The following is a 21,881-nucleotide window of genomic DNA, read 5'->3' on the forward strand; positions in this document are numbered from 1 at the left end:
CTCCTCTATGGCCACTCACTGCTTCAAATACCCAGAGGACAGACTTCCAACTGATCTCCTATCTTACTTCTACTGGAACAATATGGAGTCTGGAGACTCCCAGCACATGAACCTAGAGTAGATGTCCAAGGTTTTTTTTCCCACCACAGTCCTCCAAAGACATTGCTTAGCTGCAGCTACATCCTATGTGAATAGTCTAAAGAGCAAAGCCTGGTTCCTGAGTATTAATCAGAGATTTATGGAAGATGCAGACAAAGGGCTACAGCCTCTAGGATACACAATGCCTAAGACTGTGCTGCCACCTGGTGGCCATGCTGATGAAATGTCAGACAGAAGCCAGAGCCAGGAACTAGCAAATTTTTAGGTGTTTCTTTTCCTTGTTTTGGTAGTGGTAGGGACCTGATGCTGGCTGGGCCTTATCCTTGGTTAGCAAGCTCTCAATTCCCTGTACAAGAAAAGTAATTTTTAATGTGGAATCCTCCTTTCCCCTTGTAAATAAGGAAAACTTTTTAAAGATTTTTCAGCTCAGGCTATCTCAAAATCCCATGCCCTTTCCTATGGACTAGTCTTTCCACCACAAGTCAGCTGTAGTCTCTTGAAGAAATGTTTCCAAGAGCAGTTCCTTGTTCCCTCCCATTAGTGGTCTTCGAATAGTGTGTATGCCTGCGGATTAGCCTGAGCATTCTACTAAGATGTGTGGGGAGTGGAGAAAGCCCAAAGTGAATGTGAATTGTTGATACTCACACAGCCATATCATGTACTCCAATGACTTAGACCCATGAGAACTAGTAAAATCTCCCTCAGGTCAGGCTCAGAAGGATGACAAAACCTTCTTAAAAGGTCTAACTGTGAATGTCAACAATGTGAGCAGAGACAGGCCAATCTCAGTTTCCTCCTCTAGGATGTCTGCAGCCTGAAGTCCCTTACAGAGACCTTCTGCAGAGACTGGCTAAACCCTCCTCCTTGTTCAACTGTATAATATAAATCCACCTCCTGAATTCAGGTCTATAGAAGAAATGTACTGAGTTTTCACACTGTTGTTGCAGTTGGTGTTCTCCATCAGTGCAAGCACAGGTTTTTTTGTACGTGACTATGTGTCTGTCTATCTTCAGTACAGAATTGCCCCAGGTATGTCAGTCTCTAACCTCTGTTGGATGTAGCAAATGTGAATTTCTTTAGAGGGGAGATGGCTGCTTCAAAGTGTGTAGCAGAATTAAAGGTTGAAAGAATGAGACTAAAGAGGAAGGTAGCTGACCTTTACTCAGAACCCACACATCTTCACCTGTGTTACTATTAAAATATTCACCAGAAGGATGTCTTGTACAAAAAAGTTTATTCTATGTTTATCTGGAAAATCTACATCCAGGATCAGGGTAAAGTGTTGATAATTTAAAAGTGTGGTCTAATAATGTTTATTATTAGCCCTATAATTATTACTACAGTATCATCTAATCCACTAACAATCAATAAAAGACACAGACACCTGCTGGATTTTCAAAAAGACTTATTTCACCTAGGGCAAGGCAGATGTTACCTTCTAACCTGCCTTTACCTGCAAAGACCTCACCCCCACGCCATCTGCCCTAATGATTTCAATTTGGTCTCCATAAATAGTTCCAACACTTTTGATTGTTTGTTTAAATTATCTTTAATATTTTTCCTTCATACATGAAAGCATTTTGTTTCTATCAAATCCACTCACCAGGCATTCACACACACACAAAAAAAGTAGACCAGGCATTCACACAAAATAGCACTTGTATTACATTGCATTAAGTATAGAGACCAGCATGTAAACGTTCACCCAGCTTCCACTCAGCTGACATGGAATATGCCCCATTTACTCAACCAATTCTTATGCTCTTATTTAATTGTATTGCTTTCTACTCAAAGACAACTTCCATAATTTATTGATTTTGGCAATAAATGTGTGTTTTGAGAGGATGTTGACTTAGGTTGGTTATTTTCACTGAAGTACACTTTCAAATCCATACATTTTTACTCTTCTGCACACAGTGCCTGTGACTGAATGTAAACAGTGCTACTCCCACAATCAAGAAAGAACAGGTCTTCCAACCCCCAAATTCCTCTGTAGGAAAAAGATTCCTTTAGAGACAGACAATGGTGCATCACAAGCTGCTTGCCAATTATCCCTGCTCTCTTCTTGGTGTCTGGATTCATGGCTTTCACTGTTCTAGGACTCTCCTTCAGAAGTCGAATAAAACCTACCAAAGACTTCTGTGCTCTTTCCCACCCTAGTCCTGGTCCACGTAATGCTCCAAATTTCCCTTTCCCTCTTGTGTCTAAGATTTAAAGCCCTTCCCAAGACAATCTTCCAGCCAGTCTCCCAAGCCACAAACTCTAGGATAACTATATGCCTGCTCTTCTCTCTTCTGTGTTGTCCTATCTTTGGTTCAAGCCTCAACCCAAACACATCTCAGCTCTTGTGGTATAGCAGTTTCCTAACCATTGAAAACATTCCACCCTAAAGGGGAGCTCTTAAAGCCAGAATGTAAACAACGCAAACATGCTTCAGGGAGTTCCTGAAACTGACCTGATTCACTAGGTTCCTCCTTCCCAATAGTAAACCATAAAGACAACTGGGAGTCCCTTAGAAGCCTATCAGAAAAGAAGATTCTGAGACCAGATGCCTGGAAGCAGCAGAGATCAGTCAATCTGTCTGGAAGATGTTTAGACCAACCGAGGCACCTGGAAAGGATACTTCCCAAGCCTTTGTGCTATCTATAGCCTGTGCAGTGTGTTCTAGCTCCTGCCGTCCCCACCCAACCTTTGTGAGCAGTCATTCACCCATGCTGGAGTGGGTTTTGTGTGTGCAGGTGTGTCTTTGAGTCATTGTTGTTCTTTTAAGTAGCCCCTCACCCACATTCCTGTAAGTAACACCAATAAAACTCACTGGTTTACCAAGTTGGACTTTGGTGATATTTGTACTTTTGTCTGTTGTGTTCTTCCTATCCCGGGTGAATAGAGGTGTGTGTTGTGTCTCCCAGGAAAAGTCTTGTTACACAGCATCTCTCCCTTCACACATATTAACCAGAGTTTCAACATACCACTCTTTATATAATGGTGCTTTGGTTTTTCTTCTGCATTTTTGCAGTGGCCCTAGCCAGTGTCCTCCTTTCCAGAAACTTCCATTTCATCCTGCAAGCCCCACTGGAAAAGCTTATCCAGAATGTAGACTATGTTGCTCCTCTAATACAATATCATCACTGACATCTCAACTCTTCTTGTCCAAAGGATGAACAGCAAGCGTTTCACTACATTCTGTTAGGTGGGTCTGTGATGCAATCCCAGCACTGGGTTCCTAATATGCCAAAGGCAAAGCTAATGCCCCAGACATTGAGATTTCCCTGGGATAGCCTACTCATCTATAGGCAGCACTGCTTGCAGTCACTCTGTATCTGACTGTTCTGGGCACATCAGTCATTGACAGCTTGTCAGTCAAAACTCAATATCCAGATACCAAAGGTAAATCTTGACTGACTGAGTTCCTGCATGAAGCATGCAATCCCCACTGACATCTAAAGAATTCCCTACTTATACATGAGTCACTGTTCTCCTAATAGAAAATAATCTCTCCGTAGCCATGGTGACAGCTCAGCAGTTGCCAGCATTCTGGCTACTGCTCTGAACAAAAAGGTGTATGATTTCCTGAACACCCTCCACTGTGACAGGGATCAGCAGAAAACCTAGCGCAATGAGAATGGCAGAGCCACAGAAGCCAGGATGAGCTTGGGATGTGTGTGATTGACAACACCGTATCTTAAGGGGCGTCCACCTCCCAGCACTTGCTCTTCAGTCACAGAGGTGGCTAATCACACGGTGCTCCCTCTAGCTGTCCTCCTCAAGCAGCTGTCTGCTTCCAGTGCTCCTTGGTATTTTTATTCTTTCTCAGGTGTCTGTCTGTCATTGGTCACCAATCCTCCTGCCACATATCCCTGGCATCAGAAGAGAGGCCCTGATGGTGGATAAAAATGAATACCAGGCTCCTGACAGCAGCAAGTATACCAGAGGTCCAAACCAATGCTTTCCCTAGAATCCAGACGCTAGTTGCTGGGTTTTGTTCCATGGAAAGGAGTATTATAGACAGAGAATTTTTGATCTCTCAATATCTAGTGTTGAGGCTCAGCTCACTGATGAGGTGGTATTGAAAAGTACACTTCATTATTCAACTGACATTTACTCCAATTTTCATACAGATGGTTTTTAGATATTTTTCTTTCCCGTGTTCCTCCTCTGATAAGGCCAAAGCAACCAACCAGCATCTTCATTTTCTTTGTTTTCCACATATTTTTTAATGTTTCATATACAGAGTCACCAAATCCCTGTTCCTCACAATTGTTTAATCAGGATAACCAAATGCATTTGTTTCTTTAAGTTTGTAAAATGGCTCACACCATGGGCTTCTAGTTTTCTCTGAGCTTCCCTGAGTGGCTGCAATAACTGGAGAAGTGTTCAGTAGCTATAGGTGTGGAAAATTGGAAAGCCTATTCCAGATGTTCAAAAATATGTTAGATTTTTTTTTTACTCTGGAATAACTTCTATTAACACAATGATTATTTGTCAAGGTTGTTTAGAGGATCAAGATTTATATTTCTATCATGTGTCTATGTATGTATGTATGTATGATCTATCTATCTATATATCTATATCCATCTATCATGTATCATCTATTATGTTCTATCTACCTATATATTATATATATATTTATGTATGTATCTATGTATCTATCTCTACCTAAAGGGAAATTTATTACAGTGGCTAACAATGTGTGGTTCAGCAGATCCAACAACTGCTGTCTAACAAAAGAAGGTCTAAGAATGCAGTAGGTTTTACACCAAAAAGGCTGCATGTCACAGCCTGACTGCAGTATATTCCAGAATCAAAAAGTGAGCTTCAATGCCAGTTAGGGGATGGACTTGCTCTAAGATTGAGAGCAAGCAGACAACAATAACAAGCTTCCGTCCATGTCCTTTATATAGGCTGCCAGCACAAGGTGTGGTACAGAATAAAGGTGGCTCTTCTCATCTCAAATGATGTCTGTTTAATGTCATATATTCTCAACTGAAAAATCTGGATGACAAATGAGTCTTTGCATTCAAGGGATTTAATAAAGGAACAAAATTCCTAGAGGTGTGATTAGTCCTTTGGGTTTCAGTTAACTCAGATGTGGTCAAGTAGACAACCATGAATTGTCTTCACAGGATTCTATAAGTTACAATGAGTATTTGATGCATGACTCAATAACAAAGTAATTTTAAAGACTCCATTCTAGCATTTCATGTGTGCCCATTGCAACCTAATCATTTCTCAGGAACCATCACCTTGTTCTAGTAGCCATGGAAACATAAGAGTGTCTACAGTAACTTGCTTCTCTTAAGGCAGTCACTGACATTTAGGCTTCAAAGAAGAGAGATAAAAAGGTAAGACTCTTATATATTCCATGTGGTTTTGATTAACAACTTTCAATATCCTACAATAGAGAATGCAAAAGAAGGACCCCCTGATATATAAATTAGGCTACTTTTGGACATCCCTTCTATTTGAGGACATCCTGCTGAACATCATAAATGCCAGGAAGCCCTGTGTGTGAAAATGAAGACATCCCGGGCCTGAACTGACCACATATTTGTGTAAGTCACTGATGCTGTAGATGGGAATTAGCGACTCTGTGGTTTTCCCTATGTATAAAATGGGGCTAATACGTGTGTCGGTAACATTGAATAGTCATTAATCTCCTGGAATGTTTAAAGTAGGTTCAAATGAAGCAAAGCAGTCAGCAAGACTTAACGCTGCGCAGGAACATGAAACTAACAGAACTCTTCATTCAGGGCATGCAGCTCTTCTTTTGATGATGCTCTCACTGATACATATTCCCGGTGACTTAGAAGAAGAGTGGTGATATCGGGATCCTCCAAATGGATACCATCAATGATGACACTAAAAGGTAAAAACTTAAAATATGACATATGAAGGCTTTCCACTTGGTTCTTTACAAAACTGTTCTATCTACCCTTGGGGTTCAGACATGGCAAGCACCACATTCTGCCAAGAGCACAAATTTGTCTGAAACAAAATCATTCTCCATCCTCATTTCATTTCTGATTCAAAGCATCTTGCTCCTGCAGTCAGATTGCCTCAGAGCTGCCTTGGTAAGACAGAGCTCATGGTGGTACTGAAGCCACCATCATCAATTGCAAACCCATCTTGTTAATATAATTTCCTAAGAATTACATCTACTGCTGTCATCTCTTAAGGAAGCACAAACCACAGAAGATTGTGGAACATTGGGTAGCTGGTAGATAATGCCTGCTGGCAAGGATATCCCTTTTGGAAGCTCCTCACATTTCTGCCTGTGCAATGGCAACAGCATTATGCACAAGCTAGACTCACTGAAGAACTTTTCCTCCTTCATTTCTGCTAAATAACTTATCAGGAATTCTAGCAGGATTTTCTCATTTTCCTTATTGCTACAGTCAAAGATTTGAACTGATGGAAGATCCAAATAAGTTCTTTCATACTATTAGTGTGAAGTGTAAGTATTGTGCAAAGATGACATTGGTTTACCCAAAGTACCTCCACATACATTATGTATTGAACCCAAATGAGGTCAATTTTAGCAAGGTGCAATGTTGAATAAATAGCAGGTACAAAACGCACATATCCACAATTTTTCATCTTTTACAAACATATTGTTCTGTGGTCCTGGGTTGTGAACTCAGTACCTCACTCTAACACCAAGTTATATCGCTATCCAGTTACAAATAGAAGTTTAATTTTGTGATCATGCTGCTTTTAATTGTAAAATATTACACACACCTTTCTCAAGAAATGAACACTATTTAGGAAACATGAAAGTAATTATGATGGCATATTCTCCATTATTTGGTCGACTTACCATTCATTTTCTGTGCATGTTTACATTGATATATATTCAGATATTTAAAGAAGTCAAATATGTTTTGTTTTACATAAATGGGCATACTGTGTACATTATGTTTCTTGTTGCTTTTCTCTTCTAAAGGGTTATACAGATTTTAAAGTGTTCTAGTAAGGATCATGCAATAATCCACTATAACAATTTGAGCATTCATTCTTTTAGAACTCTCATTACAGTTATTTATAATCGTGCTGTTTTGCAAAGAAGGACGCAGTAAGCATCACCTTCAAGGACACTACAAACTCTTTTTCCACCGTTAGCTCCAAGCGTTGACATTCCTAGTCAACAACTAGAAACATAGCAGCATTTGAAGGACACAGTCAGTGTCTAAGACATCTTACAGTCTGGACTCCTGCCACAGAGGAGTAGATCTCAAGGCTTCTTATACATATTTAACTAGTGTGTGGAACCCTAATAGTGTAAACAGACCACTTAGATAAAATGTTGAGACAGCAGGGACAACTGTGAGTGCTTGGGACTCTGTAAACCATGACCTGTAAGTTTCCCACCTTTCTGTTATGTTCCTAGCTTGATATTATACTTGTTCTATCTCATCTTCAGATTTGCTGGAGCAAAGGAGTGGATCTTCAAGCTGACTGGCTTCCTTTGCAGCATCCTGTCTTTGGGTTTGAATAATTCTTGCAGGAAGGAGGTACTAGCACCTCAGAGAATTCAATGATAAGGTTGATCAGCTTGTATACATCAGATTCTGGAAGCTAATTACTATCGGAGTTTAACATCTCTGGTTCTGTGACCAGAATTCAGGTGCACAGTCCCGTCAACTCAAACTGGACCATTTCACCTGATTTTTGATGTGCACAGACTCTGATATTACTTGCAATGCGGATAAAACCCTATGTTGTGATCTTTATATCATCAACTATTAGTCTCAGCATTGTCAAAGTCCCAGTCCCTACCAGCTACCCAATGTTCCATAATCTTCTGTGGTTTATTGCTCCAAATGCTCTGTCTTAATTCTGGTTGTCAGCAGCCTATGTGCCATCACTTCTGTGACCTGGAACCACGTAGTACATCTCCATGGCAAAACCACCCTTGACTTCCCACCCACCTTTTCAGTTAAGAAAGCAGCCCTGATAAACAAGCACAACACTCATGTGTTCCCAGTGGGTATCCTGACAACCACCTTGTCGCTCTTTGAGATCAAGTCATTGAAAGTACAGAGGAATCTGAATGTCTAAACAGGCCAACCAAATGGTCTGAAATGACAGTGTTGGTGTTTGCAAAATATGACAGGAGACTCCATGGCCAAATGTCTTACACCCACATGACACCCTTCCAATTATCTATTCATTTAAAATAAAACACCTTTGATTTTGAGATAACATTTTAATTTCAAATCTTCTCTATTTGTTGATTGTGTGATTGTGTTTCTTCTTTAAAGATATTCACATCCTAAACTTTGCATGCCAAGATGATGTGAGGTTTGTTGTTAAAGTGAAGAAGAACACACAGAAATGCAATCAAGTATCAGGTTGGAGACATATAAGCCTCAATAATGTGTATTGAGGGCAGAGCAGAACTTGCAAGCTTTTCACTGCTGAAAAGTCTGCTTTTGAGGTGGGGGCAGGATGGGCATTTAGGCAGTGAGGATGCTTAGAATCTCTGAAGACTTATTAGTGTGAAGACATATTACCTGGTGGGAATATCTGAAATGTCCAGGCGTTTTCCTTGTGCTCTGGTGTACAACGGTCATCACTGTGGGAACCAGTGAGTAAGATTCAGTCATGATTCTGGTGTGTGGAAGATCTCTTAGGGTTATAGGCTAAGCCCCAAGTATTGCCCTGGATCCACTCAGTCCCAAATAGAAAACAGGTGTTCCCATTGAAGCAATGAAATACCCTCTCTAAATTGGAGAGGTGGTGGAGGGAGCTGGTGTCTGGAGTTCAGCGTCTGCGTTTTTAAGGAGAGCTGCTGAATCTTTATGTCTTATCCGGAAGTAGCTGGAAAAGTGTTTCCCCAATGGGTGGCTCAACCCCTGGGGGAAGTGACTAAATCCAATGTTCCCTTCAAAAGCCACATTTTCATTTTTGTCCTCTTCCCTTAATCTCAGCATTCACAATAGTGTATGAGATGAGATCTTACTAGAACAAAAATATAAAGCATCTTCTAAGTACCCTAAGGAGAAAAGTCAGTTAGACATACATATAACCTGACTGAGGAAGCCATGAAGGTCAGTAGAGCACTGGTGAAAGTTGTTGCTGCATGAGAGTGTTTTAAATGGAGTTTGAGATCAAATCCTCAGCATCTGGTCCCCAAGTCTTTATTGGTAAAATTGAACAACTGAGATTTTGTTAAAAATATTTGGCTGTGTCCAGGGATATGTTACACTGAAAGGTGCCATCCTGACCTCTCACCAGTACCATTTTGCTACTGGTTCCCCTGCACTGGAATTTTTAATGGATATAGGGCTGAGAGCACCTTGCATCCTTAGCTGCTAGTAAAGCTTTCAATGACAATTCTCAAGAAAACTCACTGGAAGACTAGCTGACCACCTCGGTTTCAGCTGTCAAAGTTAAAAAGAAGGGGGGGGGATCCAAAAAACTGTTTTTGTTTTTCTAATTTCAGACCAAGGAGCTTCCCATTGCATCTTTACAGGACATACTTAGAGTGTGGAGCTCATGAATACCTTTCACTACAACAGCAGCCTAAAGTGAGAAAGGCCAGTCTACTGCTGATAGTACTCAGGTCTTGCTGTCCTCAGCTGCAAGGTATTCTCTATGATGGAAAACTTCCTCCCTTTTATAATTCTTGTGTATGTAGTGGTAGAGGGGCTAGGGAGTAATACAGGCTCTCAGACATGCTAGTTAAATACTAAGCACTTTGCCACTGAGCTGTATATATCTGTAAGCCCCAGGGATTCCTTCATGAATGCATTTATCTTAGATTTTTAAATTTTCAATGTGTGTGTGTCTGTGTGTGTTTTGCCTGCATGTATTCATGTGAACCATGTTCCCTAGTACCCAAAGAGATAATAAAAAGGTGTTGGATCCTCTGGAACTGGAATTATGGATTGTTGTGAACTACTATGTGCATGTTGGGAAGGGAACTCCAGGTCCTGTGCAAAAGCACAATTAGCAATCTCTCCATCCTTCTTCTTACTGAAAAAAAAATGTTTTAATTAAGAACTAGCTGAGTATGATGACACATGCCCATAATACTCTGGAAATTTAAGGAGTTGTTAATTGAACATAAATTTAACCAAGTTTTTTTTTAAGTAACATTTTGGAGGATTAATTAATTAGAGTTGTGTTTTGTTTTGTTACTTTTGAGACTCACTTTGTAGGCCTGGGTCACCTGGAACTCACCATGTTCTAGCTTGAATATCTTGATTTTTTAAACATACAATCAAGATTTTTCTTTGATAGTGATAGCGAAGTATTTGACTTTAATGGCATTTTGGGGCAATGAACTAATTTTTCCCTTTGAAGAAGAAAAATGAGGGCTATTTATTTCACTTTGGATTTTGCCAGGACATCCTGGACACAGGAACTCAGGAGAAAATTTATCAGCAGTACTAATTTTTCTTTTGTTCTTATTAGTTTTTATAGTCACTAATTAAGAAATTTCTTCATAATTATTGATCCTTTATGTTTGAAAGAGCTGTTTGAAATAAAACACTCTGTTCAAATTTTCTTTGGAAAAAGTGGCCTCTGATTATTGTCTCCAGCTTGTAAAGAGGCTATGAGCCAATCTGTACATACTTTAGAACATCATTAATTAATTATTAATTCTAAGAATCTCAATAAATAAGTTGAATAAGTATTCAACCAGAATTATCTTCTTATCAGCTGTAATATCTCTGAGTATTTGCGGCTTTGTTACTCTTGGGAGAAAGTCTTTGAAGGTCTACTATCGATGAGATTGAAATGGAAATATATGGAAGTTTTATTCAAAATTAAATGACTGCTTGAAATCATGATTTTGTAGGTCTGATAAAATGTGATGAACCAAGTCTTGTGCTTGAATCTCATGTTCTTTTGATAGTACTTTTTATAGTAGCTGTCTTTTCACACCTGTATGAAACTCTTATTAATAAAAAAGTATAGCCATTTTGCTTTGGCTTCACTCTAAGACTCCAGCTTTTAACCAGGTTTCAAATTTCTTTTCATGCACAGCAAGTTCGTGCTGAGTTTCTGGTTTGTATTATCCACCCACGGTTCACTGGCAGATGAACATTCCTTTGAATTAACAAGACCATAAGTCTTCTCTGAGGAAGATATCTTGGCATTTTGTCTAGAATGGAATCTACTACTTTCTAATACAGAAAGCACATTTTTTTTGGTTCTATAACTTGAATTATTCAAACCTAAAGATGATGCAGCAATAGCAGAGAAGCTGTGCTCTCTAGAAAATCACCAAGTGATGAATCTACCCAATCTGTTTTTACCTTTGTGTAAAATACCTTTTGTCTAAGTGAAATTTTTGACATTATAAACTTCATTATTTTTCCATTCACACTGTATAATCTAGAGTCAATTAAAGTCTAATTCATCTCCTTTAATAAGAAGGAAATTGTTACTGATGGTGTGAGGTGCTTGAGATATTGGAGATAAAAGAGATAATGCAGAGTATTCCCAGCAGACCTACCATCACCCCACACATGCGCCAAAGACATTTAAGCGTCCATTCACAGTATTCATGCCCTCATCAGTGATCTAGACTGAGATCATGTATACTAGCTCCAGGCCAAGGCTCTACCCAATGTCCTTCTCAATTCAGATGATCCAGAAAGAGTGAAAAAAAAAACAAAAACAGAAAGATAGGAAGGCAGACCTGGCCTCACAACTCTAGGACATTAATAAATAACCACAAAAACTGTATCCTTACTTTCTAGTAGTTGCATCCTATCATGGGCAGAGAGAAATGAAGTCAGGCTGTTCTCTGGATGAAAATAAAAGGGTTCAGCAGTGAATATCTCCAAACAGATACCTGTAGATTTTCTAATAGGAAGTTCTGTTATCTTGGAAGCTCACTGTAAGAAGGTTGAAAGGACCATTCATTTATGAAAGAGCAGTCGACTGATGAGGCATAAATATAAAATTCCATGTATGATATGTATGATGTGTATTCCATGTATGATTTGTATGATGGTCCTAAATTATTCAATGCTGCTAATTTAATGCTGGTATGGCCCAGAGACATTTTGGCTAGCCACAAGAAAATGGGTCAGTTTTCTTTGATAAATATCCAAGGTCTAGGTTATGGCATATAAAACAATTCCAGCAAGCCTATAACCAACATCAAATGAAATGGAGAGAAATTTAAATCAATTTCACTGAAATCAGGGACAAGCAAGGATGCCCACTCTCTCCATATATATTCAACACAGTACCTGAAGTCCTTGCTAGTGCAACAAGACAAAGGTGATCAAGGGGATTCAAACTGGAAAAGAAGTCAAAGTATCACTATTTGCAAATTATATGATAGTATAAATGAGTAACCCCCAAAAGTCTACCAAGGAATTCCTACAGCTGATAAATACCTTCAGCAAAGTGGCTGGATACAAAATTAACTGAAAAAAAATCAGTAGCCATCCTGCATACAAAAGACAAATGGACTGAGAAAGAAATTAGGAAAACAACACCCTTGACAGTAGCCACAGGAAAAAATATCTTAGTGTAACTCTAACCAAACAAGTGAAAAATTTGTTTGAAAAAAACGTCAAATCTTTGAAGAAAGAAATTGCAGAAGATATCAGAAAATAGAAAAATTTCCCATGCTCATGGCTCTGTAAGATTACCATTGGATAAATGGCCATCTTACCAAAAGAAATCTACAGAATCAGCACAATTCCCATCAAATTACCAACACAATTGTTTACAGACCTTGAAAAACAATTTTTAAACTTCATATGGAAAAATAAAACAAAAAACCCAGAATAGCTAAAACAATCCTTTACAATAAAAGCTCTTCTGGAGGAATCTCCATCCCTGATCTCAAGCTGTACTATTGAGCAATAGTAATAAAAACTGCATGGTACTGGCATAGAAACAGACAGGTAGATCAATGGAATCCAACAGAAGACCCTGAAATGAACCCAGAAAAGAAAAACTATAGACACCTGATTTTCGAAGAAGCCCAAACCATACAATGGAAAAACATATAATCTTCAACAAATGGTGCTGGTCTAACTGGTTGTCTACATGTAGAAAAGTGCAAATAGATCCATATTTACCTGCAGAAAATTAAAGTCTGAGTAGATCAAAGATCTCAACATACAAGCAGACACACTTAATTTGTTGGGAGAAGAATTGGAGATCAACCTTGAGCTCATTGGCACAGGAGACAACTTCCTGGACAGAACACCAACAGCACAGGCTCTAAGATCAACAATTAATAAAGGGACCTCATGAAAATGAAAAGCTTCTGTAAAGCAAAGAACGATGTCAACAGAACAAAAGACAGCCTACAGACTGGGAAAAGATCTTCACCAATCCTTCATCCGATAGAGGCTAATATCTAGAATATATAAAGAACTCAATAAATTGAACAACAACAAACCAAGTAACCCAATTAAAAATGGGGCACAGAGCTAAACAGAGAATTCTCAATAGAAGAATACCGAATGACAAAGAAACACTTAAATACTTAACATCCTTAGACATCAGGGAAATGCAAACTAAAACAACTTGGAGATTCTATCTTATACTGATTAGAATGGCTAAGATAAAAAACTCAAGTGACAACACATGCTGGAGAGGATTTGGAGAAAGGGAAACCCTCCTACATTGCTGGTGTGAGTGCAAACTTGGAAACTTTTCTACCACTTTGGAAACCAGTCTGGTGCTTTCTCAAATAATTGGTAATAGTGCTACCTTGAGATCCAGCTATACCACACCTGGCCATATATCCAAAAGAGGGTCCACCATTCAACAAGGACATTTGCTCAAGTATGCTTTTAGAAATTTTATTTAGCTGGAATCTGGAAACAACTGAGATGTTCCTCAATGAAGGAATGGATTACAGAAATTGTGGCACTTTTACACAACGGAATACTACTCAGCTATGAAAAACTAGGAAATCATGATATTTGCAGGCAAATTGATGGAACTAGAAAAGGTTTTCCTGGGTGAGGTAACCCAGAAACAGAAAGACAGGCATGGTATACATTCACTTATAAGTGAATATTAACCATATAATATGGGAAAGCCATACGAAAATCTACAGACCTAAGGAAGCTAAACACTAAGGAGGACCCAAGGGAGGATGCTTAAATCTCCTTCAGAATGGCAAAGACGATAGACATCATAAGTGGTGAAAGAGGAGAAACAGGACGGGAGCCTAATATGGAGGGTCCTCTGAAAGGCTCCATCCAACAGGGGATCAAAGCAGATACTGAAATTCACAGCCAAAGTTTGGGCAGAACGCAGAGAGTCTTATGGAAGAATGGGGGGGGGGTTGAAGGACACGGAGGGGGACAGGAGCCCCACAAGGAGACCAACAATGTTAAAAATCCTGAGCCCATGGGGTCCTGTAGAGACTAATGCACCAACCAAGGACCATGCATGAAGAGGACCTAGACCCCCTGCTCAGATGTAGCTGATTGTCAGCTCAGTCTCCATGTTTGTTCCCAAGTAAGGGAAGCAGGGACTGCCTCTGTCATGAACTAGGTTGCCTGCTTCTATCATGAATTTTTTTTCACCAACTATGGAAGGTGTTTTTGCTGGGTGTGGTCCATTGGGATGGCGAATGCGATCTTTTAGTTTGAAAGACATCAGTCAAAGCTCAACTTTTATCACGGTTTGGCTTGAAGAGGCTTCTGCCAAGCCTATCTTTGTGCGTGACTTGTTTTTTTTCTCATTTTCAGCTTTTAATATACTTTCTTTGTTCTGTACATCTAGTGTTCCAACTTATGGAAGTGTTTCTTTTCTGGTACTGTTTAGTACTTTGTGTGTATCTTATACCTGTATGAGTGGCTCTCCCTCTTAATTTGGCAAGTTTTCTTCTATAATCTTATTAAATTTTGTTTTTGTTTGTCCTTTTAGCTTGTTTTGTTGTTTGATTACATTGATGGATTTCAGTACATTGACCCCCTACCCCGACATGCCAAAAATGAAGCCTACTTGGTCCGGGTGGTTTGTTGGTATAATATTCTTGTGGAATGTATACAATTTACCCTTATTCATCCACATGCTGATTTCTCTACCCCACTATCTGGTTTCCTTTTGGACATTGCATTCTGATGCTTATTCTAAGCATCACCTGTCTCAAGTTTGTGTAAACATGCCGCCATTTGTTTTCAGTATTGCAACTACCCAGTGCTGCACAATGGAGAGAACAGGGTGGGCCATTCTGGTCCAGAGTGGAGGAGGAAAGAAGCAAGTGGGAGAAAACGTCGAAGAAGACAGATCTGAGAAGAGAAGACCTGGAAACGCCAGGAGAAATGAATCATACCTAAGATGACTAAAAGCAAGTATAATGTGCAAAATCTAAATGGGAGGAAGCTAGGTGGGCTTGGAAGTTTAAGATGGAGTAATTATTGCCCAGCATTGTGCTCTAGGTTAATTAAATAAATGTTAGTCTCTGTGTGGTACTTTGGGTTTACAACTGGTTTAGGAATAACCATTGTTTAACTAAAAGATAAATTAATAGTAAATATTAATAATCAGCAACAGTGAGTGATATCTTTGATGTGTTCGAGAATTCAGTTTGCAAATATTTTATTGAGTACTTGTGGCAGCCAGAGTGGATTCGAATTAGCCAAAATGGAGTGCATATTTGGTGCTGGGTTTGAATAGTGGTCTTTGGTAAATAAAATTTTGCCTTCTGACTTTGGCAGTTAGTCAGCCTCTGAAAGACTGACTTTGGCAAGCTTGGCATTAGGGAGCTCTGTTCTTGGGAACAAGATAGACAAGCTCTGTGCTGTTCCTGGGAACAAGATTAAGCAGGCTCCGCTCTACCCCGGAAACCAGATAATTGGTCCTGTGCAACCTTGAGCTACCCTGGGAGCCAGATAGCTGGTTCCGTGCAACCTTGAGTGAATCCTCAGAGAAGCTGCCAGCTGACACATATGGATGTTACAATAAAGAAAGTTCCTTGTTTTCTCCTGCTTTTATATAGTTGGCTCTCCCTTCAATAAGTCGGTACCTTGATCAATGACTTGATGTCCTTCTTCGTGTCTCCTTGTTCTCTTTATTTCCCAGCCCTCTCCTCATGCAGTATCCAAGTGTGGCTGTGGGCAGCCACAAGTACTTTTGCATCAATCTTCATAAGTGAAATTGGTCTGAAGTTCTCTTTCTTTGTTGGGTCTTTGTGAGGTTTAGGTATCAAGGTGACTGTGGCCTTATAGCATGAAGCTGGTAATGTTCCTTCTGTTTCTATTTTGTGGAATAGTTTAAAGCATACTGATATTAACTCTTTGAATGTCTGGTAAAATTCTGCGCTGAAACCTTCTGGACCTGGGCTTTTATTTTTTGGATGGGAGAATTTGATGACAGCTTCTCTTTCCTTAAGGGATATAGGACTACTTAATTTATTTACCTGATCTTAATTCAGCTTTGGTAAATTGAATCTATCAAGATAATTTTCCCATTTCATTTAGCTTTTCAAATTTTGCTGTGTATAGGCTTTTGAAGTAGGACCTAATGATTCTTTGGATTTCCTCAGTGTCTGTTATTAAGTACCCCTTTTTATTTTGGATTTTATTGATTTGGATATTGTCCCTCTGCTTTTTAATTAGTTTGGCTAAGGGTTTGTCTATCTTGTTGATTTTCTCAAAGAACCTGCTCTCAGACATACCCAAGAGAAGTAGACAGCTGGAAGTAATCAAACTCAGAGCTGAAATCAATAAATTAGAAACAAAGAGAAAAATTCAAAGCATCAGTGAAACCAAGAGCTCCTCTATTTTTTCAATTATAGGAAAAGGGAGGAATCTTAGTTCATAAATCTTGATGCACTAGCCTACTTCAAGGTTGCTTAGACATCTGTGGTGTCATCATTGGTCACTGTTGACAGGATGCTGGGTTAAAAGAAACTCTCCCTCTTACATCTCTCACTTGCTCTCTCTGCTTTTGTTTCTCTGTCAGGGTGCTCCCTTTCCCCATCTCTGTCTCTGTCTCTGTCTCTGTCTCTGTCTCTGTCTCTGTCTCTCTGTCTCTCTCTCTCTCTCTCTCTCTCTCTCTCTCTGTGTGTGTGTGTGTGTGTGTGTGTGTGTGTGCCCTCATGGCTCACTCAGGCCCTAATTCTCTTCCGCTTCCCTTCTCTCAAATAAATATTTTTAATTAAAAAAAAAAGACACAGGCTAATGGATACAAAATGGATAGAAAAACATGATCTATTCTTCTTCTGTGTACAAGAAACACACTGCAACATCAAAGATAAACACTAGCTCAGAGTAAAGGGTTGAAAAAAATATTTTTCAAGCAAATGGACCCAAGAAGGAAGCTGGTGTAGCTATTCTAATACCTAACAAACTAGTTTTCAAACCAAAATTAATCAAAATATATGGAGAAGGACATTTCATGTGTGCCCTCCCCAGATGCAAGGGCAACCACATCTGTAAAAGGAAGATTATTAAAGCTTAAATGACACATTGAAACTCACACATTAATACTGGAAGACTTCAGTAACACAATCTCACCAATAGACAAATCCTCCAGAGAAAAACTACATAGACAAATAAAGGAACTATCAGATGTTATGAGTCAAATGGACTTAACAGATAGCTATAGAACATTTCTCCCACTCACAAAAGAATATACCTTCTTCTGAGCACCTCACAGAACCTTCTCCAAAATTGACTACATACTCAGTCACAAAGCAAGTCTCAACAGATTTAAAAAATTAAATAACCCTTGTATCCTATCAGACTATCACATATTACAGCTGAATCACAACCACAGACACAACAAAAAGCCTACATACTACTGGAAACTGAACATTTCACTACTGAGAGACTATGAGGTCAAGGCAGAAATATAGAAAGAAATTAAAGACTTCTTAGAATTCAATGAAATTGAATGCACAATATACTCAAACTTATGGGACACAATATAAGCCATACTAAAAGGAAAGTTCATATCATTAAGCCCCTTCATAGAAAAATTAGAGAGATCTCATTCTGGCAATTAAACAGCACATCTGAAAGTTCTAGAACAACAAGAAGCTTAAAACACCCAACAGTACTAGGTGGCAGGAAATAATCAAACCAAAGCCTGAAATCAATAAAATAGAAACAAAAAGAATAAAAAAATCAATGAAACAAAGACATGGTTCTTTGAGAAAATCAACAAGCTAGACAAACCATTATCCAAACTAAAATTCAAAGAGAGACAGTACCCAAATTAACAAAATCAGAAATGAAAAGGGAGACCTAACAACAAACACAAAGGAAATCCAAAGAATCATTAGAAATTCAAAGAATCAAAAACCTGTACTCGACAAAATTGAAAAATCTAAAAGAAATGGACAATTTTCTTGATAGATATTATTTATGAAAGTTAAATCAAGATGAGATAAATAATTTAAATAGACCTATAACCACTAAGGAACTAGAAGTTGGCAGTAAAAGTCTCCCAAACAACAAAAAAAAAGAAAAAAAAAAGAAAAAAGAAGAAGAAAGAAAGAAAGAAAGAAAGAAAGAAAGGAAGAAAGAAAGAAAGGAAGGAAGGAAGGTAAAACAAAACAAAACAAGGCCAGATGGTTTTAGTGTAGAATTCTACCAGACTTTCAAAGAAGAGCTAATACTGATACTCCTGAAGTTATTCCACAGAACAGAAACTGATGGAACATGGCCACCTAATTTTCAATAAAGAAACCAAAAATACACTGGAGAAAGAAAGGATCTTCTACAAGTCAAACTAGATGTCTACAAGTAAAAGAATGCACATAGATCCAACTGATCACCCTGCACAATACTCAAATTCAAGTAGATTGAAGACCTCAACATGGCAACAGATACACTGAACCTGATGGCAAAGAAAGTAGGGAGTAACCTTAAACCAATTAGCATAGGAGACAGCTTCCTGAATAGAACACTGAAAGCACAGGCACTAATATCAAAAATTAATGAATGAGACTTCATTAAACTGAAAAGTTTCTCAAAGGCAAAGGACACTGTCAATTGGAAAAAGCTGTAGCCTACAGAATAGGAAAATATTTTTACCAATTTCACATCCATCTGATAAAGGACTAATTTCCCAAATATATAAAGAACTTAAGAAACTATCTATCAACCCCCCCAAATAATCTAATAAAAATAGGGAACAGATATAAACAAAATTCTCACTAGAGGAATCTCAAACAGCTGAGAAGCACTTAAGGAAATGTTCAACATAATTAGCCATCAGAGAAATGCAATTCAAAAGGATTTTGAGTTTCCATCTTACATCATCAGAGAAATGCAATTCAAAAGGATTTTGAGTTTCCATCTTACATCATCAGAATGACTAAATCAATAATACTAGTGAGAATTCATGATGATTGGTAAGGGATGTGGAGAAAGAGGAACACTCCTCCATTGCTGGTGAGAGTGCAAACTGTAAAGCCACTTTGGAAATCAATGTGGCAATTTCTCAGAAAATTGGGACTAGCTCTACCTAAAGACCCAGCTATATCATTCATTCCTGGACATATACCCTAGGGAAGATCCATTCTACCACAAGGATGCTTGCTCAACTATGTTCATAGCAGCTTTATTTTTTAATAACCAGAAACTGGAAACATCTAGATGTCCATCAACTGAAACTATATAAAGAAAATGTGGTACATTTACATAATGGAGTGTTACTCAGCTGTTAAAAAGTGGTATCATTAAATTTGCAGGCAAATTGATGCAACTATCAATAGTCATCCTGAGTGAGGTAACCCAGATGCAAAAACAAATATGGAATATAGCTATTTATGAGTGAATATTAGCTCTAAAGTAAATGATAATGAAGCTTCATCCCACAGACCCAGAGAGGTCAGGTGAAGAGGAGAGTTTCTGAATGTGGTGGGGGGGTGGAATGTATGGATCTCCCTGGGAAGAGGAAACAGAATAGGTCTTTTTCCTGGTGAACTCGCAGCAGGAGGGATCAGGTGTTTGGCTGGGGTGGCACATGGGAGGATGGAGCAAGGGAGTGCAGGGAAAGATGCCTGGAACGGGGATGTATTTGGGGGCTGGTGTGGAAACTTCCTGGAATCTAGGAGGGTGATCCTAGTGAGGACTATTTGGTGGAGGACATGGAGTCTGAACTGGCCATCTTTTGTAACCAGGAAAGGCTTTGGGGTTTCAGTCTGTCTAGTTTTGGGCTGAAGAGGTCCAGTGGAAATTCCCAAACAACACAGGCTGATGCTAGTACAGAGCATCATTTGCCAAAAACTGACAGCAGAGCTATGTTGCCAAGGCCAGGAGCTACACAGCTTATTTAATGTAGAAATGTAAAGCTGGTGCTTGAATGGAGCTTTCATCTCTAAGCTCTAGTCTCATTAGTAGGGAAAGATACTCTGCAGGATATAAAAAGAGAAACCCAGTCAACAAACCAGCCACAAAACTTCGGCCTACAGTCTCTCTGACCTGCAAGTGTGCTATGGCAATGGTGGAACAGAACTTGTGAGAGTGGCCAAGAAATGTTTGGTTTAACTTGAGGCCCTGACACTAGAGGTAGTCCATGCCCTCCAGTGCCTGCATAGCCAGGCACTGGAGAGTAGGTAGTCCAGCGTCCTAAGGTAGAACCATACATGACTGGCCAAAAAAAAAAAAAAAAATCAACAAAATGATTCCTAATAATATTCTGACATACTTAGAAATCAATGCCTTGGAGGGAAGGAGGGGAATCTAAGATGGCGGTGCCAGGAGGACATTGTGTCTGAGGAGCAAGACAGCAGTGACTGTTCAGTGATCAAGAGACCAAACTCTGGGCCCTAAAACAGCAGTGATTGTGTTTCCCAGGGAGAGGAAACCCATGGTGTGAGAAGCAATCAGGTTCAGGTCACCCAGCTAAACCCCGGAAGAGTTTCTGGGTCCTGGCTGGTGCTCGGGCAGCCAACACATAGCCACACACCTGTGTGTTCTGATCACCACCCCAAACTGAACTGCGGGCACCACAACACCAGAGATTGAGATTTCCAGTTGAGAAACCATCCCAGGCAGAACAATGGGCCCCAGAGCACTAGAGATTGGGTTTCCCCGCCAGGAGGAAACCCCATGGTTAGGAAAACATCAGGTCCAACCTCAGGGCACTCAGCCAATACCTTCCACCCTCTAAAGTTCTTGGGAAAACTTCCTGGGTGTCTGCAGGTTGCCCAGTTGCCAGTGCGAAACCATTTGTCTGCACCTGCATGCTCCACTTACCACCCCAGATGGATCTATAGACCCCAAAACACCACAGACTGGGTCTTCCTGTCAGAAAGAGTCCCAAGGTGGGGGAAACATCAGGTCTGACCTCAGGACACCCAGCTCCTGAAAAGTTTCTGGGTTCCCATAAGCTCCAGGCTCTAGCTTCCTGCTGCACACATGAGTGCTGCGCTCACATGCACTGATTACTGCACGGGTACTGGGACACAGAGCTCCAATCTCAGATTTACAGAAGTCTGAGAGCCACTGGAGCAGCTCCCAGATACTGCTCCAAGGTGCACCCAGATATCCCTAACTAAACTAACCAAACCGCAAGGCTTCCTGATTTTCCAAGAGGGTGTGCCCAGCAAACACAGTGTAAGGGCAACAGCAGCAGTTCATTAAATTTAGAGCAAGAAACCAAGCAACAGGGCAGCTGTCTCCAGAACCCCTGACTACCAATGACCACAGTCACCACACCTGAGGTGTGCTATGTGAGGTGCCTGAGGTGAGCTGTGGCAATTCCTGAGAATCATTGCCATTTGGTTGACCATACCCAGAAACCTGATGAGGCCTTCTTCAGAATCCTGCCAAGGATTCCAGGAGGCACCAGAAACTAACAGCCAATACTTAAGACAGGCAAATGGG

The 21,881-nt window shown here is 39.7% G+C and overlaps 1 long non-coding RNA gene and 1 pseudogene across 1 annotated transcript in view; one reads left to right on the top strand and one right to left on the bottom strand.

Moving 5' to 3' along the window:
- Window positions 1-1,641: 1,641 nt before the first annotated feature.
- Window positions 1,642-21,881, bottom strand: part of LOC110542643 (uncharacterized) — a 174,326-nt gene continuing 154,086 nt past the window's right edge. The window contains exon 13 of the long non-coding RNA XR_009588530.1: window positions 1,642-5,958. This is a non-coding gene — a long non-coding RNA (uncharacterized LOC110542643). The remainder of the gene's footprint in view (window positions 5,959-21,881) is intronic.
- LOC110544298 (uncharacterized) lies at window positions 6,571-8,157 on the top strand (annotated as a pseudogene).

Source organism: Meriones unguiculatus, chromosome X, assembly GCF_030254825.1.
Source record: "Meriones unguiculatus strain TT.TT164.6M chromosome X, Bangor_MerUng_6.1, whole genome shotgun sequence".
In the NCBI taxonomy this organism is placed as follows: Eukaryota; Metazoa; Chordata; class Mammalia; order Rodentia; family Muridae; genus Meriones; species Meriones unguiculatus.